A 26,218-nucleotide genomic window follows, 5' to 3' on the forward strand; every position below is an offset into this window, starting at 1 on the left:
TCTCTTCTCCCCAGGGATGAGGGCAGGGCCCAGCACTCTGACAGTTGACTGCAAAGCATATTTCTCTTAATCTCTTCACCTTCAGTCCTCTGGCATTCTCTAGAGTGCTGTGCCAAAGGTCAAAAAACCAGATTTTTTTCATGTTCTTGGTAAACCCTCCACACGTAGGCCAGTGTCTCACCTAGGGATGTGGGGTATATAAAACAAATGTTTTATTTTTGTCCTTTGGGGCCTCAGCCAAAGAAACAAAGAACCCATTTTGGCTTCCTATTAAATACATTAATTGATAAAAGAAAAATAAATGTTCCTTAGACTTCGGTATTCTACCTCTTATTCTTAGCAACTTGGCATGCATATCACAGACAACTGTGGTACAATACTTGGTCATATCCTAACTTAAAGATCAGAGTTCTGTAAAAGGAAGGGTCTTTCCTGAGAGAATCTGGGGCCCTGCAAGGCAAGGGGTTGCTACAGACCTCTCTCCGTTCACAGGTTCATGCCACAGTCCCTTGAAGTTAGCAGGGACTGAATTTCCAGCGGTAGATGAGTCACTGTGGTTTCGAAGCCCTGATAAAATAGTATTGGTATTTGTTAAAAGAAAATCCTGTCTTTAAAAGTCTATAATTTTATCTTGGGCAGATGCCCATGTAAAAATCTTTTAATGGTCATTATTTTTGAAAATTTTGGTTTAGTTGGAGAAAAATATTCTAACAAAGAGAAATATCCAACTTTGCTAATCTATAACTTCTGGGGTCTTTTGTAATAGAAAAGATTAAATAGCAATGTCACTAAACATGGTAATCCAGAACAGATTAAAAATAAAAATACAAATGGTTGAAAATAAGGCAATAATATTAGATAATTCCATGATTATGGTGATATCATTGCATGTATTTATGGTCGAATAAGCCCATCTGATTATTCTGACTTCATCTTCTCTTGGCACGTGATAATTTCTGTCAACTCACAAAAAATTCTAATAGCTACATGAGAGGAAAGTAATGGCTGAGAAGGCTAAACAGAGAAGTTATGCTAGGCAGCGATGTTTGTAGTTAAACCCTGTAATTATGTGCTCTGCAACCCCTGGCAACCCCTCAGAACTCACCAGTATATTCCCATGTGAGTTGGTAAGGTTCCTACCAACAGTTATTGATAAACTGATGGTAGATCAGCTTCAAGGCAAGGGAGAGGGAGAGGTTCCACAAGGCATAGCTCTAAAAACAACAGCTCAGTGCTATGTGACCACCTAGAGGGGTGGGATAGGCAGGGTGGGAGGGAGACACAAGAGGGAGGGGCTATGGGGATATATGTATACCTATAACTGACTCACTTTGTTATACAGCAGAAACTAACACAACATTTTAAAGCAATTCTACTCCAATAAAGATGTTAAAAAATAAAAAGAAATAAAAACAACAGTCCTCTACTAAGCACCAATTTTATGCAAGCTATGGTATCATATGTTAGGGAGGTAGGGATGGAGGGATGATAGAAGATTTATTCCCAGTACTGATAAACTATATACTACTTATTAGGTGGAAACAGAGATGCACACAAATAACCCAAAATAATAAACAGGAGGAAATTTGCTACAGGACAGACTGTGGCCAACTCTGAGGCTGGAATTGTCGATTTTGTTAGCAATATGGACAGATTCTAAAGCTCAATTCAGAGTCTCAGGGAAGACTATAGTCCTGGCTACCAATGAATATAGCAGTAATGCAGCAATTCTAAACAGATTGCTGTCCATAGGACTGGGGCATATGAGTACTGTCCCTAACCAGGCAGCGTTTCGTAAGAGACTTCTTTACTTGGTCTATCAAACCAAGACGCAAAGATAAAACTATCCATTTGATTTGTTAATCCCAGGTCAAGAAACTCTGTTTCACTAAACAAGAAATGGTGTGCTTAGCACAAAAATCCATTTAATTTTTTTTAAAAAGAGAATTAAATGCATGTAATGTACACGTAGATTTGACCCTCAAGCAATCTGTAAAATGGATTGCTTGTTCTTAGGCAGGCCACTTAACCTTTCAGTCTGTATTTATCACTAAAATGCGTGGTTATGAGGATTTATATAACACTTTACAGGCACTTATTACAGTGCTTTACACATAGAAAGAACCTGTTTTTGATGTTCAAAATGAAAATAGAATGCCAAATTTGTATTTTACCCCAAATTTAAAGCGTATACTGATTTAGTCACTCATAAATATTCATTGAGGCTTGTTATTGCTAAATACTCTTTCAGGTTTTAGGGATTCGGAGATGATAAATTGACACAGTTCTTAAGGAGCTTATACGTACCAGTTGGGGAAAACATAACCAACAAATAAACAAGAGCATGACATGGGTAAGAAGACACAACAAATTTGCAATGGCTGGACATGACATAAATAATTATGAGTATATTGTTCTATAACTATTCTGTAAGTACAGTATTAATTGAAAGTTCCTCTTCTTTAAAATGTGGGAAAATCCTTAGTCGGGTGGATTGGGGATTATAGTTAGGCTAGTGTGTTGCTGACCAAGATTTCCTTCTTTCACTGGGCTTGTTCTCTACTTGCATGCCTCAGTTTCATGCTGTGTCCTATTTCTCATTTCCTATTATCAGAGCTAGAAGGCTAATGATGTTGGTATCTATTTGTTTGAAGTTCAGACTTCAACATAAAAGAAATGTTTGCCAGATAACATAGATTATATTATTATTCTCCCATTAGTCTATCTTTTTATGTTCCCAATTCCTTCTGGTAAAATCTGGGAAGGTTTTTGCTCCTCTCTGACAAAAGTTTTCTTTAAACATCTTTGGAAACCATGTTGAGGGAAGGAGACTTCATACACATCCTTGTATTCACAAAGCAAAGTAAAATTCATGTTTCCAGTTGAATGCTAATTACTATTTCCCCACCATAGCTTGAAAGACTTTTATGCCCTTTGTTGCTTCAAATCCCACCCCAGTAACTCCCAAACCCAGCTGCTGTATTTTAAAACGATCATTTGAAAATAAAACTTTACCTGGGTAGGCATTTTATATTTTAAGTCACATGTTCATGATATGTTAATATGAATGCATTTCTGTCACCTTGAATAATATCTAAATTCTGGTCCCTGGTGTCAGAACATGACATAAATCCATGGCACAACCAGACATAGGAACACTTGATAACTTTTAAAAAATATTTTGTTAAAACTAGCACCCACTAAGATATGTCAAAAGGAGATTAGGCATAACTCAATACATTTTATGATATTTCTCCTTTTGCAAGTATGAATCACTATATAAGCAGAATTTAAAAATGTGATCATGGTGTCAGTTTTATTCCATAGTCTTGTAGTTAACTTCCCTGACTTCAATCTTACCGATGAGTAACATGTTCTCTATAATGCAGACATTATGTTTCTTTCTAATAATGTATTGATCTAACAGTTTCCAGTATTGAAGAAAGTTTCACACTGCAGCATATTTAAACTTTTAACACCTTGGAAGATCTGTGTCCCAAGTTAAGACAAAGTCACAGAACTGGCTTTGTGACAGCCTCCAGTGATCAATTCATGTGATTTATAACATGCGATTTGTTTAATAGTGCAGTTATTTGGGTTCTATGTTTCGACACTTGGAGAATAAAACATATAAAGATCAAAAGAACGGTGTTCCCTGAATTCACGGTTCATGGCTAGAACATATTTCAGAAATGCTGAAGTAGAAGGGGAATGATAAGTCTGGGCAATCGAAAGGAAGTTGAATGACCTGTTCGTGACACTGGCTAGCAGGAGAGCCGTTATCTTGCTCGCCTACATTGCAGGTTCCCTCTGCTCTAGAAGAGTAATTGCCCATACAGTTCACCGATCCATTGCTGGGTGAGTTGATGAAATTTGTCTTTGTACATCTGCAATCACTGATTCCTTTTGCTTGGTGGATAAGCTCTGTTGTCAGTGAATTCTCTGTGGTCACTATATCCGTGCTGCTCTGTTCATTAAGAAAATATGTCTCTATTTTATTTGTGGTAGTGTTATATGTCAGTCCCAGTCTCCCAATTTATCCCTCCCCCCTCCTTATCCCCTGGTAACCATAAGTTTGTTTTCTACATCTGTGGCTCTACTTCTGTTTTGTAAATAAGTTCATTTGTACCCTTTTTTTTAGATTCCACATATAAGCAATATCATATGATATTTGTCTTTCTGTGTCTGACTTACTTCACTCAATATGACGATCTCTAGATCCATACATGTTGCTGCAAATGGCATGATTTCATTCTTTTTTATGGCTGAGTAATATTCCATTGTATATATGTACCACACTTTCTTTATCCATTCCTCTGTTGATGGACATTTAGGTGGCTTCCATGTCCTGGTTATTGTAAATAGTGCTGCAATGAACATTGGGATGCATGTATCTTTTTGAATTATGGTTTTCTGAGGGTATATGTCCAGGAGTGGGATTGCTGGGTCATATGGTAGTACTATTTTTAGTTTTTTAAGGAACTTCCATACTGTTCTCCATAGTGGCTGTACCAATTACATTCCCACCAACAGTGTAGGAGGGTTCCCTTTTCTCCATACCCTCTCCAGCATTTACTGTTTGTAGATTTTTTGATGATGGACATTCTGACCGGTGTGAGGTGATACCTTATTGTAGTTTGATTTGCGTTTCTCTAATAATTAGTGATGTTGAGCATGTTTTCATGTGCTATATATAAAATTGATAACTAATAAGAACCTGCTGTATAGCACAGGGAACTCTACTCAATACTCTGTAATGGCCTATATGGATATATGTATATGTATACCTGATTCACTTTGCTGTACACCTGAAACTAATACGACATTGTAAATCAACTAAACTACAATAAAATTTTTTAAAAAATAGATTGCTGCCCCTCCCACCCCGAAAAAAAGATAATAAGTTTTGGAAGGCTGGAAATTGTTTCCCTCCACCTCTCTTTTCCTATATTCTTTCTAAAAAATTAAGTTGGATTATTTTGATCCTTTTTTAAAAGCTCTTTAGCAGCTCCCCAACATAAGACCCACAAAACGTAAAATAGACATTCAAGGCTCTCTAATATCTAGTTTCATGAAAACATCATTTTCTTACATCATCTAAAACCCCTGCAATTTCCTGAGCCTACCAGACAAGGTGTGCACATTCTGTTCCCTTTCTGGCTCTCCTCCTCTTAGTATTTCCTTCAAGATCTAGCTCCTTGTCATCAACTGAATCAAGCCTTTCATAAGGGGTAACTAGCTTTTCTGTACTTCCATAGTCCATACCTGTATTATACAATGCTTTTCAGTTGACTATGGTTATCAGCCTATGGATTCATCTTCCCCACTGTGCTGTGAAGCTCCTAGAAGCCAAAAAGTTTGTCTTCTGTTTTGATTGCCTGCACTTCATGTGGTGCCTGGTTTTTCCCTGTCTGATGCTCTGCCCTTAATACCCTCTTTGAGAAATGCCTGTCACCTTAGAACCAGATTAAGTCTCTCTAGGTGTGTAGCCCTGGTCATCTATCTGTGTCACACACACAAACACAGGCACACACACACACACACACACCCCACACATACAGAGTGGTAGAAAGTTAATGTGATTGGTAAAGAAAATATTTAGAATCTTGGGAAAAATGTCTACAACATTTATTTCCATTATCATTAGAATAAAACTCAATTGTGTATTTGTTAAAGATGTAATTCTGGGTTATAAATCAAGGAAAAGATTTTTAGAATGTGCATTTTCAAAACAAAGTTCAGTGATAGTGCCATAATGAACTTCGGTTTTTATAATGAATATTCCAAAGCATTTAGTTGCTGTGCATTTAGTGGCAATGCACTATACTCGGCCATTAATACACATATTACAGTGAAAACATTTGGCAGAATATGGTCCAGCAATAATAATAATTTTTACTTATAGCTCAAAACTAATCGCTCAAAGCACTTCACAATGTGCTGTTTAATTTCTGCTTGCCCCCATATGCTACTTATTTCATCTTCATTCATCCTGCAAGTTATGTGAGTGTATGACTTTCATTAAAATAATAAAAATAAATGAAATGTTTAATATGAAGAAGAAAACTGAATAGTTTTTTATAATTATCTAGAGTAACTGGAGAGCTGATGGCAGGGAGGGAAACATAAGGATTATTTGCTTGTATTTTCTCTGAGCTCTAGGATCACTTGGAGGTGAGTGGAAAAATGTTCTTGTGGATGAAGTGCTAATTCCAGTCATTGATTTTTACCTGAGGTGGTTTTGAGAGTCAAGTTTCTGAGAGCAATTGAGGAAACTTTTTTTTTTTTTTTAGGTTTTCCCTGGTAATCTCAGCAATTAGCACCCATAGAAGAGAGAAGCATATTTACTTCTTGTAGCAACTAGTCTGAAGATCTCCTTAGAGGGTTACAAGACTTATTACTAAATCTCAGTCTTCTTTTGGAATCTCTGGGGTGTTTTCTCAATCTGTACCTGGGTTCTGAATGTACCTTCATACAGAAAGCCAGGATTTTTTGCTATGTTCACCTTGTTTGGCTTTCTTCTCTCAGAATCCTACAGCAGAGTTAGTGAAGACATAGTGAAGATCTTAGTTGTTTGCTAAGATCTGAAAATGAGTCATTTAAAATGATTGTGTCCAATTTTCCAGTTGTTTTATAGTGGGAAAGTATTTTAGTCCCTGCTACTCACTGGCCATAAGTGAAAGTCAATTTCTTTTAATACATATACATTTATCCAGATGTTCTTTCTTCTCGTGTTAGGTTTGGCAAACTATGTTTTGCAAGAAATTTTTTTCATCCAAGTTGTTGAGTTTATTTTTGTATCATTTTTCTTAGTATCTTCTTATTATCTTCTTAATGTATTTCTTGTGATTTCCCTTTTTTCATTCCTGATTTTTGTCATCTGTACCTTCTTTCTTATTCCTTGATCAGTAGTGCCAGGGCTCTATCAAATTCTGCTCTGGTAGTCTGGTCCTTTGTAGTTTTCTTTTCTGTTTCAGAAATACATGCCCTCTGGCTAAACCCAAAGTCAGTGAGGAATGAATGGAGGAAAGCAATCTGAATGAATGTTTGGGGAATAGTAATTCACTCTCTTACATTGAGTTGCCTCTTGTTCTGATGCCCTGCTTAAACCAAATTCTGTTTATCACCTACATTGGCTCATATATGTACACCCTTTGAACACATGGTGGGCACTGCCCTGTTTCTTCATTTTCCTTATGAACAATTTGGGATTATAGAAAAAGAATACAACTAAACTTGGTGGAAGTGATTGTTTAAGGCTGAGTATTCCATGCCATTGTCCAAAATCCTCCCACACAGGAAATATTTCTTAGGCATAAGCAGCCTAAGTTTATCATCAATTTTGTCCCCTTCCTTTAATCCTCAACACTCTTTTCCACCCATCTCTACCTCCCAGCATTGAATCCCAAACTTCCAGTGACATTTGAGTTATTTTTTGTTTATTATTGTGGTAAGAAAACACTTAACATGAGATTTACCCTCTTAACAGATTTTCAAGTGTACAATACCGTTTTATTAATTATAAGAAAAATTTGTCTAGCAGATCTCTAGAACTTATTCATCTTGCATAATTGAAAATTTTGTACCTGTTGAATAGCAACTGCTCATTTCCCACACATCTTAGCCCTTGGCGACAACCATTCTACTCTCTGTTTCTATGAGTTTGACTATTTTAGAGACCTTAGATAAGTGGAAACATGCAGTATTTGTCCTTCTGTGACTAGCTTATGTTTTTTAGGATAATGACCCCCAGATTCATCAATGTTGTTGCCCTTGGCAGAGTTTTCTTCTTTATAAAAGCTGAATAATATTCCATTGTATTATATTATTTTATATTATATATGTGTATAGATATATATATGTGTGTGTATATATATATATATTTTTTTTTTTCTTTATCCGTTCATGGATGGACATTTAGGTTGTTTCCATGCTTGCTGCAGCCAGCAGGTCTCTGCAAAATTGGGAGAAGACTATGCAGGACAATCTAGTTCACTCCTTTCACTGTCCTTTACAGTCTGTATCTACAGAATTTTCTCAATCAAAAAGTCTCATCAAGGCTTATTAAATGTTTCCTCAGAATGAAGGCAGTCTACCCCAGAAATATATTCTACAAATATGCATTTACAGAATTTTCTTTCAAAATATTATTTTGTATTCTATTCTAAACAAATGGGGCCTGTTCTGTTGCTCTCTCAAAATTTCTTAATATATCTTTCTCACACGTATACATGCATACATGCACAAACACACATAAAACTATTCATACATAACGTACACATTGATGATATATTGATATACATATATTTACCTCAACATCTTTCAATAGAATAAATTTGGAGAGATACAAATATAATTTTAACAGTGATTTCTTGAGCAGAATGGGAGTGTGGGAGGTGATGAGGGGGAAGGACTCTTATACACTTTTGTTTTCTTTAATCTTTTTCCCCTGGGCTGATAACACATTTTTTTACTTAAAATAAATATATTTTAAAAACTCATGCCTATTATGTGTTCTGTTTTATGTACTTCTGTTTCTCTCACTATCATGAGAGAACATATTGATAGTTTAAGTTTTTATATATTCTAATCCTAAAATTATTTTCCTCACCTGTGTTTTATTGATTGTCTGTTTAAGTTATAATTCATTTTGGCATTTTCTTAATGTGACACACAGTCCTTGAATCCACTGGGCTTCCAGTTTATTTCAGCATGAAATGTTTAAAAATGGCCCTATCTGCTTGCAGAAAGTTCAGAAATATCCAAACAATCTCTGCTCTCCTGAGCGTAAATATAAGTGAATATTAAATTCCTTTCAATCAGGTTAGTCATTAGTTTGACAGTCTATGTTGGAACATCTATATTTAGCAATCAAATTTCCTGCATTTTAATGAACTTGATCAAATGTATGGTTTAAGACCATAAGTAAATAATTATTATATAAGCAATTTCACTGTTACCATAGTAATGAAATAGAAGCAGCTCACTTTATGTTCAATGTGGAAGCTTAAAATAAAGACAGTCTAAAATGTCTATAGTTAGGAAAAGAGCAGCAAGAGCTCCTGTCTATTCAGTCTTTAGATTCCAATTATCATGACACTATTTTTGTTAAGCAGATTTCTCAAAGCTCTAAAAAAACAGATATTAGGAAGCAATTCCTTGTAATAACAATTTTAAATTTCCCATATAACTTTCATTTCCTTAAAGTCTATCCCACCCTATGCTGGAAACCATGGGTGAGAAATGTAAGACATAGCACCTAAGATCAAGAAGATGATTGTCTAACTGATGAGATACGTACCTAATTATACGTATTTCATACATATAATTAGTTTTAAAAAACCTCAGTATTCCATAGAATGAAACTGTAAATTGGATGATATAAATAAATGAGCTGGGAAGAAAGGGAGATTTGAGTAGTATGGAATACTTTAGAAAATCTTAGTTGAAACTGGGAGGAGTTTTGCTAAAGCATTGTGGACATTTAATTCATTGAAGACGCATATTAAAGACCCAGTTATGACCTATATATTTAGCTAGGTGCTTTAGGGAATACAAAGAAGAATAAAACAGGATTCTTGTATGTGGATGCTTTACAGTTTAGTGGGACATTGTAGATATAAAGGTAAATCCAGAACCGATACTGTGATGAGTACTACAATATCAAGAGAAATAGGAGACTGGGAGGGTGAAGTATCAGCTCTCGACGTATTGATAGTTCAATAGGAAGAATTGATGAATGGTGCTAGGAAGGGAGGAAGATGTAGTATGTTTATTGTATTTATGACCGTAATTAAAAAGCCCAATTAAAAAGGCCACTCTGTTTCCATGCCTTTGCCCTTCAAATTTGTAACTCTTTGCGACCCTGGCTCTGGGTTCAGTAAATGACATTTTAAGGCCAATGAGCTGTTAGCAAATTTGGTGGAAGCAGAGGTTTATAAAAAGCATGCAAGTTCCAAAACTATTGTGTGTTTGGCTTTATTCCAATGAAGTCACTCAAATCAGATTCATAGAAAGCCCACAACATTTGTAATGGATCTGTTGAGACTAAGGAGCCTAAACTAAACTCAGAGGGACAGACAGGTAAATTAATATTAAGGCCTCTGGGACCCCAACTTTATATAGGCAGGAAATATGCTGAGAAAATTTCTCAAAAACATATTTTCCAATGCTCTCTTAAGACGTGGTTAAAGAAGACCATGAAAAGAAAGTAGCTCACAGAGATCCAGGCTAAAACTTCAGACCTAGGCTAATAAAGGAACAATTCTATCCTTGGAATTGCAGGACTTGGCAACTTGTGCTTCACTGTCTTCAGTTAGCTATGGACAAGTGACTGCTCCATGTTTCCTATTCTTTCCTTCTGTGAATGGTCCTGACTGTCATGGATATCTTGCCTCTGTCTCACCACTGTGGGTGAGTAGGAAAAGGATTAATTCATAATTCTCTATATCAAAAGGAGCCAAATCTGAGGAGCTTCATGTTGACCTAATGTAAAGCAAAAGACCCTGGGCTATGCTATGATCAGATGAGACTCATTTTGCATGTGGAGGGCAGAGAGGGAGGACTATAACAGACTGACTGCATTAATGACCCTAATTATTTGTCTCCCTGCACCTATGCCCTTTACCATGTAACTTTGCTCTCTGATCCCCACCACTCTGACTTTGGGCTCAGTTATGTGATATGCTCTAGCTGATGCAATGTTAGTAATGTGATGCAATCAGCTGCTTGACAGGTGAATTTTTTTGCTGGCAATCTTCTACAGTTGAGCTTTTCTCTTGCCCAGGATAACCTGCTGGAGGATGAAAGAAATTGGAAGAACTGCCCATTCAAGTCCAGCCCAGATCACTAACCTGCAGGTTCAAAAGCAATAGTAAATGATTGTCATTTTTTTTTTAAAGATTGATTGATTGATTGATTGATTGATTGATTGCTATGTTGGGTCTTCGTTTCTGTGCTAGGGCTTTCTCTAGTTGCGGCAAGTGGGGGCCACTCTTCATCGCGGTGCGTGGACCTCTCACTATCATGGCCTCTCTTGTTGCAGAGCACAGGCTCCAGACGCGCAGGCTCAGTAGTTGTGGCTCACAGGCCCAGTTGCTCCGCGGCATGTGGGATCCTCCCAGACCAGGGCTCGAACCCGTGTCCACTGCACTAGCAGGCAGACTCTCAACCACTGCGCCACCAGGGAAGCCCAATGATTGTCATTTTAAGGCACAATGTTTGGGGAACCTTTTGTCATACAGCATTATTGTGGCAATAGTGACTGATACAGAGATTGTTCCAAGTAAAAGGAGATGAGGAATGTGTGCCTCATCCATGGTCTCTTCAAAGACATAATAATAAACATTAAATAATAGTTGTTGACTAGCTATTCTATGTAAGGTACTATTCTCAGTTGATTTATGTGTACTTGATCTTTTCTTGCAATCCTTAAAACAAATTTTAAATAAGCTGATGCTATTATAACCCCTAATTTGTCAGTGAATAAACTAAGGTACAGAAAGGTTAAATAATTTACTTGAGTTCACATAGCTACTAAGTAGCAGATACAGTGAGAATACCATGAAGAGGCGTAGTTGGCACAGTGTGAAATATGACCGTAGATCTGTGACATATTGAATTTAAGAGTCAACAACATTGTCCACAGGATCACAGGTTAATTTAACAATGTAAGAAAGGTCAAGATTGTATATTGAATTGGTAAAGAGTAATGTAAAAGAAGGCAAGGGAATAAGGCCTGGCGAGCATCAGAAATAGAGGGGCAGACAAAGGTAAACACAGTAAGAGATAATAAAAAAATTGGTTGGCGAAGAGGGAAGAAAAGTTGAAAAGAATAACAAAGAAGGAAAGAAATGGAAGAAGGAGAAAGTGGGCAGCAGTGTTTCTTGTCCCTGAGAAGCTGTAGTAACTTAAGGACTATTAGTATCTGTTGATTTCCATAGTTTTTATAAAATGATGGAAACCAAGCTATAGTAGATTCAGAAGGGAGTGGGAATTCAAAAGGTTTAAGGTCTGATTGTGGTCTATTATCTTCTATCTAAGAAGGAAAAAGAAAATGAGAAAAGAAAGAAAAATAAAGGTCTTATTACTCAGAAGAAATGGAAAGGAATTATTTTATATATATATAAAAAAATAATGGTTAATGGTATTGAATCACTTCAAAGTTGGAAGGGAATGTGACCAAGAACTGAACTGACAGAATTTGTTTTAAGTGAATAACAACCCCTTTCATGGAGAAAATTGGAAAGTTTTTCTCCAGATGATAGACATACATGCAAGTAAATACGTATGTCTGCAGTTTGGAAGGTAAAGGATTTCATGACTAGTGGCTTGTGCTTTTCTCAGTGAAATGGAAAATTAGTTCCTCTGCTTAAAATGAGAGCCATGGAGTGCAGATAGGAAGATGGATATAAAAAAGGAGTTTACCTAAGTAAAATAAAATAATTAAATATTTAAAATCCCAATTGTGTTCTGAGAGTATGAATTTGTGTGGTTCCAAAATGCACAACTGTGTAGTGCCCAGGCATTAGATGCAGAAACAAAGAAGATGATGAATCCAGCATTAAGAAGTGGTTGGAAAGGAGTAGCAGCAGGGTAAAGGAATGAGGCCTAGAAGTTGCAGATGAGAAAGCAGCAAAGTAGTCTATTTTGGGTCCAGGATTCTCTCCTGTGTGTGGACCAGGAGACCTTCTACGATGTCTACCGTAGAAAAGCCTCAGAAAGGCAGTATCAGAGAAGGCTGGAAAATGGATCAGAGGCTGAACTTCAGCAGTCAATAAAGTGAATATGAAACTAAAAAAAAAAAATAGGAAAGAATCTGAAAGTGAGAGAAATTAATAAGAAACACCCACCCCTACCACTACCACTAGGTTCAGGTCACACTGGATTTCTCTCTGTCCCTTGAAAGCACCAAGTACATTCCCAATCTAGGTCTTGTTCCAATTATCTCCTCTGCCTGGAACAGTCTTAACTCAAGAGTTTTACTTGCTGATTCTTTCTTGTAATTCAGACTTCAGCTCAAATGTCACCTGCTCATGGAGACTTCCTCAGTTGCTCTCCCCACCTACACACATAAACAAACAGTGACTTCTATTGCATTATTCTCTCAGTACCCTTGTGTTTATCACTTGTCCCACTCACTAGAAGGCAGGCAGTGTGCGGGCATTTACTTGGTCTCATTCCTCACCATATCCTTACTCCTACCATGGTGCCTGGCACCTTGGAGTGATTCAAGGAATACTTGCATCCTGATCAGGTGTATGCTTGGAAAATAGACTATAGAAGATCTGACAGGTGGACTAATCCTGAATGAGAAAAAGATCCAGAATATGACCACAAAAACAGTTGCTAAAATAAAGTATAAGTGAGAGTATTGTCATTCAGGAAGCCAAGGGTGAAGATCTAGAGACAGTTTGATGGAGTTGCCAAATACTTGTTTAAATCAACAAGATTTATAACACATAGAAAAACAATAAACCGTGAATCTGGCTCTGCGGCCACTACAATGAGTTTTGAAGGAATATGAGACAAAGCAGAGAATGGCATCCACATATCCTGGTCTTCGGGCTGCAGGAACATGATCAAGCTTCACTCTGAGCCCTTAACCAAGTCAAGAGTAGTCGCTGAAAAAGCTGAGGTTAGAGAAGGGTGTGTTTATAATGAATTGTTACTTCCAGATAGTATTGTTTTATTTATTATTTTTCCAGATCTCTCAGCTTTGTTAAATCCTAGATAAACGTGAATTTTTAGGACTTGAGTCAGAGGCAAAACAAACATAGTGATGGCAGTGTGGAGCTCGGCACACGTTGCCACTCAATAAATAACTGTTCAATTAACAGGTGGATCATGGTAGATCTCATCAGGATCCAGCATATATGGCTTTTATTTAATTTTATTTTCTCTCTCATTGAAAATGCTGACATTGTTATCATGCCCTATAACTGTTTTATTCAATATGATATCCACCAGTCACATGTGGCTATTTAAATCTCAAATTAAATGAATTAAAATGAAATAAAATTTTAAGTGCTCAATTGCTACACGTGGGCTAGTGACTACAACAGTGGACAGTGTGAGCATCAGAACAGTTCCATCATCCCAGAAAATTCTATTAGAGAGAATTGACATAAAACAAATGCAGCCATGGTCTCTTTTCCTAATTCACTCATCATATTGCATGTGTTTTTGACCTTTCAATCATCCTATGCTATTCCTCTAAGACACTGGAGAATTACATTAAGAGACACACGTTTTCATTGATGATGTACTTAAGTTCCCTGCAAACATACTTGAACATCAGGCCACCTTCAGCCCAGATTTCTCTGACCAGCCTCCTAACTATGCTGGCTTGCATCCATTTCCTACCAACCCAAGTTGCTCAAGTCCTGGCATGCCTCAAGCCTAGATCTTTAAGTTACAAAAGTGAGTAGTGATTGGTGATCACCACCAGAGAAAAATATTTTTCTGATATTTCAATTTAGAAGAAGATGCAGGCAAAATTATATTCCTATTTTATTTTATTTTTATTGGAGTATAATTGCTTTACAATGTTGTGTTAGTTTCTGCTGTACAATAAAGTGAATCAGCTGTATGTATACCTATATACCTTCCCTCCCCTCCATCCGACCCATCTAGGTGTCACAGAGCAACGAGCTGAGCTCCCTGTGCTTTATAGCATGATCCCACTAGCTATCTATTTTACACATGGTAGTGTATATATGTCATTCCTGATCTTCCAGTTTGTCCCACCCACCCCTATGTCCACACGTCCATTCTCTACATCTACGTCTCTATTCCTGCCCTACAAATAGGTTCATCTGTACCATTATTCTAGACTCCACACATATGCATTAATATACAATATTTGTTTTTCTCTTTCTGACTTCACATTTTATGACAGACTCTAGGTCCATCCACTTCTCTACAAATGACCCAGTTTCATTCCTTTTTATGGCTGAGTCATATTCCATTGTATATATGTACCAAATCTTCTTTATCCATTCATCTGTTGTTGGACAATTAGGTTGTTTCCATGTCCTGGCTATTGTAAATAGTACTGCAATGAACATTGGGGTGCATGTGTCCTTTTGAATTATGGTTTTCTCAGGGTATATGTCCAGTAGTAGGATTGCTGGGTCATATGGTAGTTCTATTTTTAGTTTTTTAAGGAACCGCCATACTGTTCTTCACAGTGGCTGTATCAATTTACATTCTCACCAACAGTGTAAGAGGGTTTCCTTTTCTCCACACCCTCTCCAGCATTTATTGTTTGTAGCATTTTTGATGATGGCCATTCTGACTGGTGTGAGATGATGTCTCATTGTAGTTTTGATTTGCATTTCTCTAATAATTAATCATGTTGAGCATCTTTTCATGTGCCTCTAGGCCATCTGTATGTCTTCTTTTGTGAAATGTCTATTTAGATCTTCTGCCCATTTTTCAATTGGGTTGCTTGATTTTTTTGATATTGAGCTCCATGAGCTGTTTGTATATTTTGGAGATTAATCCTTTGTCAGTTGCTTTGTTTGCAAATATTTTCTCCCATTCTGAGGGTTGTCTTTTCATCTTGTTTATGGTTTCCTTTGCTTTGCAAAAGCTTTTAAGTTTCATTAGGTACCATTTGTTTATTTTTTTGTTTTTCTTTTCATTACTCTAGGAAGTGTGTCAAAAAAGATCTTACAGTGGTTTATGTCAAACAGTGTTCTGCCTATGTTTTCCTCTAAGAGCTTTATAGTGTCCAGTCTTACATTTATGTCTTTAATCCATTTTGAGTTTATTTTTGTGCATGGTGTTAGGTAATGTTCTAATTTCATTCTTTTACATGTAACTGTCCAGTTTTCCCATCACCACTAATTGAAGAGGCTGTCTTTTCTCCCTTGTATGTTCTTGCCTCCTTTGTGGTATGTTAGCTGACAATATGTGTGTGGGTTTACGTTTGGGCTTTTTATCCTGTACCATTGATCCATATTTCTGCCTTTGTGCCAGTACCATACTGTCTTGATTACTGTAGCTTTGTAGTATAGTTTGAAGTCAGGGAGCCTGATTCGTCCAGCTCCATTTTTCGTTCTCAAGATTGCTTTGGCTATTCAGGGTCTTTTGTGTTTCCATATGAATTGTAAAATTTTTTGTTCTAAGTCTGTGAAGAATGCCATTGGTAGTTTGATAGGGATTGCATTGAACCTGTAGATTGCTTTGGGTAGTATAGTCATTTTCAAATATTGATTCTTCTAATCCAAGGACATGGTATATTTCTCCATCTGCTTATGTCATCTTTGGTTTCTTTCATCAGTGTTTTATAGTTTTCTTTGTACAGGTCTTTTGCCTCCTTAGGTAGGTTTACTCCTAGGTATTTTATTCTTTTTTTGCGATGGTAAATGGGATTGTTTGCTTAATTTCTCTTTCTGATCTTTCATTGTTAATGTATAGGAATGCAAGGGATTTCTGTGCATTAACTTTGTGTCCTGCAACATTATGAAATTCACTGATTAGTTCTAGTAGTTTTCTGGTGACATCTTTAGCATTTTCTATGTATAGTATCATGTCATCTGGAAACAGTGACCGTTTTACTTCTTCTTTTCCAATTTGTATTCCTTTTATTTCTTTTTCTTCTCTGATTGCTGTGGCTAGGACTTCCAAAACTATGTTGGATAAGAGTGGCAAGAGTGGACATACTTGTCTTGTTCCTGATCTTAGTGGAAATGCTTTCAGTTTTTCACCTTTGAGAATGATGTTTGCTGTGGGTTTGTCATATATGGTCTTTATTATGTTGAGGTAGATTCCCTCTATGCCCATTTTCAGGAGAGTTTTTATCATAAATAGGTGTTTAATTTTGTCAAAAGCTTTTTCTGCATCTATTGGGATGATCATATGATTTTTATTCTTTAATTTGTTAATTTGTTGTATCACATTGATTGATTTGTGTATCTTGAAGAATCCTTGCATTTCTGGGATAAATCCCACTTGATCATGTTGTATGATTCTTTTAATGTGTTGTTGGGTTCTGTTTGCTAGAATTTTGTTGAGGATTTTTGCGTCTATGTTCATCAGTGATGTTGGTCTGTAATTTTCTTTTTTTGTGATATTTTTGTCTGGTTTTGGTATCAGGGAGATGATGATCTCATACAACGAATTTGTGAGTGTTCCTCCCTCTGCAACTTTTTGGAGAGTTTGAGAAGGATAGGTGTTAGTTCTTCTCTAAATCTTTGATAGAATTCACCTGTGAAGTCACCTGGTCCTGGACTTTTGTTTGTTGGAAGATTTTTAATTACAGTTTCAATTTCATTACTTGTAATTGCTCTGTTTATAATTTCTAATTCTTCCTGGTTCAGACTTGGAAAATTGTTCCTTTCCAGGGATTTGTCCATTTCTTCGAGGTTGTCCATTTTATTGGCATATAATTGTTTGTAGTGGTCTCTTATAATCCTTTGTATTTCTGTGGTGTCAGTTGTGATTTCTCCTTTTTCATTTCTAATTTTATTGATTTGAGTCCTCTCCCTTTTTATCTTGATGAGTCTGGCTAGAGGTTTATCAATTTTTTTTTTATCTTCTCAAAGAACCAAATTTTAGTTTTATTGATCTTTGCTGCTGTTTTCTTCATTTCTATTTCATTTATTTCTGCTCTGATCTTTATGATTTCTACCGACTTTGGGTTTTCTTTGTTCTTCTTTCTCTAGTTGCTTTAGGTGTAAAGTTAGATTGTTTGAGATTTTGCTTGTTTCTTGAGGTGAGATTAAATTGCTATGAACTTCCCTCTTAGAACTGCTTTTGCTGCATCCCATAGGTTTTAGGTCATCGTGTTTTCACTGTCATTTGTTTCTCTGTATTTTTTGATTTCCTCTTTGATTTCTTCAGTGATCTCTTGGTTATTTACTAGTGCACTGTTTAGTCTCCATGTGTTTGTGCTTTTTACAGTGTTTTTCCTGTAATTGATATCTAATCTCATAGCTTTGTGGTCGGCAAAGATGCTTGATACGATTTGAACTTTCTTAAATTTTCTGAGGCTTGATTTGTGACCCCAGATGTGATCTATCCTGGAGAATGTTGCATGTGCACTTGAGAAAAATGTATTCTGCCACTTTTATGGGAATGTGCTATAAATATCAATTAAACCTATCTGGTCTATTGTGTCCTTTAAAGCTTGTGTTTTCTTATTTATTTTCTGTTTGGATGATCTGTCCATTGGTGTAAGTGGGGTGTAAAAATTCCCTACTATTATTGTGTTACTGTCAATTTCCCCTTTTATGGTTTTTAACATTTGCCTTATGTATGAGGTGCTCCTATGCTGGGTGCATAAGTATTTATAATTGTCATATCTTCTTCTTTGATTGATCCCTTGATCATTATGTAGTGTCCTTCCTTATCTCTTGTAACAGTCTTTATTTTAAAGTCTATTTTATCCGATATGAGTATTGCTACTACAGGTTTCTTTTGATTTCCATTTTCATGGAATATATTTTTCCATCCCCTCATTTTCAGTCTGTATGTGTCCCTAGGTCTGAAGTGGGTCTCTTATAGACAGCATGTATATGTGTCTTGTTTTTGTATCCATTCAGCCAGTCTGTGTCTTTTGGTTGGCACATTTAATCCTTTTACATTTAAGGTAATTATCAATATGTATGTTCCTATTACCATTTTCTTAATTATTCTACATTTGTTTTTGTGAGTCTTTTTCTTCTCTTGTGTTTCCCATCTAGAGAAGTTCCTTTAACATTTATTGTAAAGCTGGTTTTGGTGGTGCTGAGTTCTCTTAGCTTTTGCTTGTCTGTAAAGCTTTCAATTTCTCTGTAGAATCTGAATGAGATCCTTGCTGGGTAGAGTAATCTTGGCTGTAGGTTTTTCTCTTTCATCACTTTAAGTATATCCAGCCACTCCCTTCTGGCCTGCAGAGTTTCTGCTGAAAATTCAGCTGATAACCTTAGAGGGATTCCCTTATGTTATTTTTTGCTTTTCCCTTGCTGCTTTTCATATTTTTGTTAGTCATATTACTATGTGTCTTGGTGTGTTTCTCCTAGGGTTTATCCTGTATGGGACTCTCTGCACTTCCTGGACTTGGGTGGCTATTTCCTTTCCTATGTTAGGGAAGTTTTTGACTATAATATTTGAATATTTTTTCAGACCCTTTCTTTTTCTCTTCTTCTGGGAAACATATAATTCGAATATTGGTGCATTTAGTGTTGACTCAAGAGCTCTCTGAGGTTGTCTTCAATTCTTTTCATTCTTTTTTCTTTATTCTGCTCCTCAGCAGTTATTTCCACCATCCTGTCTTCCAGCTCACCTATTCATTCTTCTGCCTCAGTTATTCTGTTATTGATTCCTTCTAGTGTATTTTTCATTTCATTTATTGTGTTGTTCATCTCTGTTTGTCTTTAGTTCTTCTAGGTCTTCATTAAAAATTTCTTATATTTTCTCACTTCATTTTTCCATTCTATTTCCGAGATTCTGGAACATCTTTACTATCAATACTCTGAATTCTTTTTCAAGTAAGTTGCCTATTTCCCTTTTTATTTATTTGGTCTTGTAGGTTTTTACCTTGCTCCTTCATCTGTAACATACTTTTTTGTCATCTCACTTTTTCTTTTTTTTTGATGGGTGGGATTGTGTTCCTGCCTTACTGGTTGTTTGGCCTGAGGCTACCAGCACTAGAGTTTGTAGGCAGTTGGGTAGAGCTGGGTCTTGCTGCCAAGATGAGGACCTCTGGGAGACTTCAGTCTGATGAATATTCCCTGGGGTTTGACGTTCTCTGTTAGTCCAATGGTTCAGACTTGGAGCTCCCACCACAGGAGCTCAGGCCAGACCCCTGGCTCGTGAACCAAGATCCCACAAGCCATGCAGGATGGCACACACACACAAAAAAGGCTGAAAAGACCTTGGCTCTAGGGGGTTGGGCTTAGGCAGAGGCAGGGTTTATGCGGCAGGCGGGGTCTAGGCTTAGGACCCACGTGGTCAGAAAAGACCCTGGGCAGGTGGGGGCCAGAACTTAGGCTCAACATGGCTGGAGAGCCCCTGGAGTGCCTCTGGCCTCGGAGGGCAGAGGACCAGGCCCAGGACCCCAGCAGGCTCCCTGGGCTGGAGTGGGTGGGAAAAACGCTAGGCACATTTCCCCTTGATCCTCTGATCCAGAGGGCCCCTCCCCGTCTGCCTCTCCTCTTCTTCCCCCCCACAACCCTAGAGTCAACGTGGCTAGAGGGGGCCATGCAGGGTGGAGGACCCTGCCTGGGAGCCCAGCAGGCTTCCTAGAGCCAGAGTGGGTGGGGGAAATGCCAGCCATGCTTCCCCTGATCCTCTAGTCCTGGAGGGTTCCCCCCAACCGCCCCTCCTCTTCGCCCCTCCTCCCTCTCTCCTATGCCCCTAGCACCCATGCAGCCATAGGGGGCCTCGGAGGGTGGATTACCAGGCCCAGGACCCCAGCAAGCTTCACAGGAACTGATTGGGCAGGGGAAACACTAGCCGCATTTCTCCCTGTTCCTCTGATTCCTGGAGGGTCCCTCTAGGAATGAAACTCCTTCCCTCCCCAGCCACCCCACAGGGACACTGGTCCCATCCAGCCTCCACTTCTCCTCCCCGCTTACTCCACCCCATATCCTACCTGGTCACTTGGGGGTTCCTCCCATCCCCTTGGACATCGAGGTCCCCCACCAGCATCTGGTAAGGGCCCTAGTTGTGGGGAGACATTAACTCCGTGGGCTCCCACTCTGCATTTGACTCCACCCTTGCAAGATTATATTCCTTAGCAGTGGAAGATGAGTATGAAAAGCCACAAAGCTGGTAAAGGTTTTTTTCTAGCTCCTGATTTTATCATTTATTACTCTTGATTTTGTACACTTTTTTAGGAACTTTGTTTTGTATTGGTCATTAGTATTGTTAGTCAACTGTGCATTAACCTTTTCCTCAATTGTCTTCCTCTTTAAAATTTGGGTATTTAGTATTTATTCCTCCTTTATCACTATAATAGCTAAGAGTGCATATTTATTGCATTTAAGGATCATAATTCAAGCAAAGTTTCTCCTTCTCCAAAGTGCAGCCAACCTTATTTATTCATTAACTTTCTTCTAATTTATTTGTAAAGTTCATTTTTAATTCTCCAAAATTCAAATATGCATTACGCCATGCATATTGAAGGTAAATATTGCAGAGCAATGTAATCTTACTGTGTCAGTGATACATGAAGACTTACAATTTTTAAATAAACAATGTGTTAACAGTCTGGCAGTTCAGCAGCTTGAAAAATGAAAACAAAAACAAAAACAAAAACAAAACACAGTAAATGTTCTTAGCCTTTAAAAATCTTATATCTGTTCTCATGTTCAGGAGTGAAATAGTGTTAAAGCAGATGGCAATAACATTGTTCTTCTTAACTTCTTAGAAGACTGTTCTTAAGTTCCAGTAGAAATCAATTGGTTTAGAATTTCAACATTCCCTTTTTAACAGGTATTCAAAATAGTCATGAATAGTATACAATTTTAGAAACTTCTTACCAAAAATGCATGAGAATAAAATTATACAACTGCACTAACATGTAATGAAGGAAAATGGTTTCCTCTTTGACTCTTAAAATCTTGACCTTTGCTGTTGTCTTATATTTGCTGTTTGGCAATGCAAAGGTATTGGAAAGATAGCCTTGGTACAAAAGTGGTGGTTCCCTAGATAGAAGAAATAAACATATTTCTTTGATTTGAATGACCAGCAAAAATAAAATAAAAGCAAGATTAAAGATCTTGCCTGTATTCTATCAGTGCCACAGATGTTGCAAACTATTTTTTTCCCAGTAATCCAGCTGTTTACAAATATGGTGTGCCTGGCCTCACATGAGCCATATTTGTAATAAAGTGGAGGAAGTTTTACTTTTTTAATAAATGTTTTGGAGATATACAACCTCTGTGTGGTTCCCATTAACAGCAGTTTAATGAGTGTGTTTCCCAGGGCCAAGCATACATTCTGGTTATGACAGTGCTAGACTGTCTACCACATACACTCAGAATGCCTGGAGTAATTGTGACCTGGGCTAATGAATTGTAGAAAGATAATTTCCTCTTCCTATTTTTCCCTTTAAACAAATTGCAGCTTCATATTTCAACCAAATGACCTTTCTAAAACTCCACAGTGACTAATTATAAGAGAATGAGGGGGCATTGACTATTAACAGAAATGAGATTAAGTTTTGCCGTAACCTTGGGAGGCAACATAGCCAATGATGTTTATAATCCAGGGTGATTAGAAGAGGGTCTCCTCCAAAGGCTGTTGTAGATTGCTCCTGGCACGGTGCAGCTGAGTGCAGCCTATTCAGTGCCACAAAGCCAGAAGCTTAAAATTCCCTGTCTGGTTTTTATGTTGCTAATAATCTTCAATTTAGTACTGTTGAATGGGAGGAGGGAAGCAGAGAGGAACAGAGAACATGGTTGATAAAGTAACAATATGAGAAAATAGAAATAGGAAAAGGTAAGAGAGAATAACTAAGAATAGCTATTTACTTACTCCCAAAATATTTATTAAGAACCTACTATGTATGAAGCACAAGGTTCTAGGTATTCAGAGTACAGAATGAAAGAGACATGAAAAGTTCCTGGCTTTGTGGTGTTTGCAGTTAAGTTGGAGAGGAGACAGACCAAAAATAACAAAACAAGAAAATAATATCAATCACAATGTGTGAGGAGATCTAAAGAAAATGAATAGGATGCAAAGATATAGATGATACTAATAAATCCTCCAAAAATTATAGAATTGTTTTTAGAGTGAAGCTGAATAATGAGAAGGATCCAGGCATTTCATCATTGTAGAAAAGAGAGAAAAGAAACAGTGAAAGTCTTGAAATATAAAGAAGATTAAGTATATTAATAGTACATAAGATGCTAATGGGGCTGAATTAAAACAGCAAGAGGAGAGTGGAAAGAGGAGGTATTGAAACTATGTGTCAAATCCTATATGTGTTCTTAATTCTGAGCGATGGAGTTTCTTTAGGGTTTTGAGCATGTGACATGCCTGATTTATATTTTATGGGGAGTTGATGGATTGGACCTAGGCAAAATTGGAAGACAAGAGATCAGTAAGATGATGGCAACAGTGTCGGCAAGAGATGGTGATGGTGGTGGAGGTGCAGAGTGAAAGAGACATGGAAAGGTTTGACAAATATTTACAAGGCAAACTATTAAGATATTAGATTTACTGACGGATTGGATAAGGGGGTTAGAGAAATTGAGAGCATTTCCCATGTTTCTGACTTGAGCAAGCTGGTTTATAAAATTAAATATGTCAAGTAGGTGATTATAGGTTCTAGAGCTTTGAAAAGGGATCAGTGCTAGTATATTAGTCAGAGTTCTCCAGAGAAAAAGAACCAATAGGAGAGAGAAAAAGAGAGACAAGAGAGAAAGGTATTTATTATAAGAAATTGGCTCTTGTGATTATGGAGGTTGACAAATCTCAAGATCTGCAGTCTGCAAGTTGGAGACCCAGGAGAACCGATGTATAGCTTCAGTCCCACTTTAAAGGCCTGAGACCATGAGAGCCAACGGTGTACTTCAGACCAAAAGCCAGGAGGTTGAAGGCCCAAGAAGAACTGATGTTTCAATCTGAGTCTGAAAGGCAGGAAAAAGGTGATGTCCCAACTTGAAGGCAATCAGTCAGAAGGAATTGTTTTTCACTTAGCCTTTTGTTCTATAGAGAGCTTCAACTGATTAGATGAGATGCATTGGAAAGGGCAATCTCTTTTTCTTTTAATAAATTTATTTATTTTATTTATTTATTTTTGGCTGCGTTGGGTCTTCATTGCTGTGTGTGGGCTTTCTCTAGTTGCTACAAACAAGGGCTACTCTTCGTTGTGGTGCGCGGGCTTCTCATTGTGGTGGCTTCTCTTGTTGCAGAGCACGGGCTCTGGGGGTGCGGGCTTCAGTAGTTGTGCCGCACAGGCTCCGTAGTTGTGGCTCGTGGGGTCTAGAGCACAGGCTCAGTAGTTGTAGTGCATGGGCTTAGTTGCTCCGCGGCATGTGGGATCTTCCTGGACCAGAGCTCGAACCCGTGTCCCCTGCATTGGCAGGCAGATTCTTAACCACTGCACCACCGGGGAAGCCCTGAAGGCAATCTCTTTTATTCAGTCTCCCTATTCCAATATTAAACTCATCCAGAAATGCCCTCATAGACACACCCAGAATAATGTTTGATCAAATATTTGGGCAATCAGTGGCTCAGTGAAACTGACACATAAAATTAACCATCACAGCTAGAAATATAAACTTGAGGGCTACAAGCATAGAGACAGGATTTAAGCCATTGGATGGACAAGCTCAGTTAAGGAAATAATACACACACACATGCAGAGCAGAGAACATAGTACTAATCCCAAAGGAACTGCATATTTTACAATTTGTACAAAGCAGGAGGAGTTGGAGAAAGAGACCAATAAGAAATGCCCTGGTTCAAAGAAAACCTGAAGAATATGTACTAGGTAAGCCTATTTACTATTGAATGAAATTCAAACTTTTGAGACTTTCTTTTTTCAGATTATCCATGAATTTAATCTTCTCTCCCTGTTTTTCACGGCTTTTTTTTGTATTCCAGATAACATTTTCACTCACGGGAATACGCTCTCAACCCTTACTCTACTTCTCTTATGGTCCCCATTGTGCGCTTTCTCAAAATTATGTACAGGCGTCTTATCCTTACTGGAATTTCAGCTTCTTGGTATTCATATTATTTGTTTTGTTTTGTTTTTACTTCTCCTCAGGACTGTCAGAATACACCCTCTGTAAGTTGCCACTGTGATGGCTTCAGTCAATGGGCATCGTCTTCTAAAAGGTTTCTTGTGCTAAATGTTCAGGAAAATTTAAAAAAACCATTTCCCAGACACCTTCCAGCTGGTTCTGTATACGAGTTAGATTTTTGCCCAATAAAAGCATTAGCTTGAGAGTTGATAAGTATAAGTAAAGTTCAGGTGTCTACTTATCCCTTTTTCTTCTGGCAAGGAGAGCTGTGATGTTAAAAACAATTGTGGTGGTTGGATAGGCATTCCAATGTCTAGACAGTGGCTCTGTGAATATTGCATGACAGTGACAGTCCTTGAGGCTCCCTGACCTCTAGAATATGACTGTATAACTATAGGTATATGTCCTTAATGATATTTCAGTGGTGTCCATCTGACTGCTCCCATCATCCAACAGTTTTGTACAAACTGAATTCCTATATTAAATCAATTTCTGCTCAAAATACCCAGAGGTACTTCTCTTCCATTCATTGAACTTTAACTGCAGAATACATGGTAAGGATTCAATTAAGGATGCTTGAAGGAACACATGAAATAAGAGACCAATTATGACATCGCAGTAATATTAGCTACAATGAATTCTTAGTGGGTCTTCTTTACCAGGCTCAGAGATGCTCTACAATTCAAAGATAAGAAGTGGAATACAGCTAATGATGCTAAGTCAAGACTGAGACAGAGGCAACGGAGCGAAGAGGAACAGTACTTTAATAAGAGCTTATCTGTGGAGTACATGCTGGGAAATCGTGTTTCCTAAATCGTGTTTCCTAAAAAATTTATATGTGGAGTTCTAACCCTCAGAATGTGATTTTATTTGGAAATAGCATTGTTACAAATATAATTAGTAAGTTAAGATGAGGTCATACTCGAATAGGGTAAGCTCTTAACCCAGTATATCTGTTGCCCTTACTAGGAAAAAAACAAAACAAACAAACAAACAAACAAAAGAAACCATGTGAAAATTGGAGAGATGTTGTCATAAATCAGGGCACTACCAGTATCTAGGAGGAGGCCTGGGAGATCCTTCCTTACTGCCCTCAGAGGGAGTATTATGGTCCTCCTGACACCTTGATTTTAAACTTTTGATCTCCAGAACTGTGAGATAGTAAATTTCTGTTGTTGTAAGCCATCTAGTTTGTGGTACTTTGTTATGGCAGTTCCAGGAAACAAATACATTCAGTACTCGTAAACTCTAAGTGGTTTTACTGAAATGTGGTTAGTAACATTTCCTCTAACTTAGACAATCAGTACAGATAATAGATCCATATTTAACAAGACTTTTAGAAAATTCTGAAATATAAAGCAGAGTCATCATAAACCTGGAAATACACATTAGCAATTTTCCTATGGATTTCTTTTTAATGATTTTTACTTCCAATTATGATTTTTATGTACACGGATGATTCTGCTTTATGTAGTCATTCTGATGCATGTTAGTTGTCCTTGAGAACAAGGCCTAGACAATACTATGCT

The sequence above is a fragment of the Balaenoptera musculus genome, chromosome 2, assembly GCF_009873245.2.
Source record: "Balaenoptera musculus isolate JJ_BM4_2016_0621 chromosome 2, mBalMus1.pri.v3, whole genome shotgun sequence".
NCBI lineage: Eukaryota > Metazoa > Chordata > Mammalia > Artiodactyla > Balaenopteridae > Balaenoptera > Balaenoptera musculus.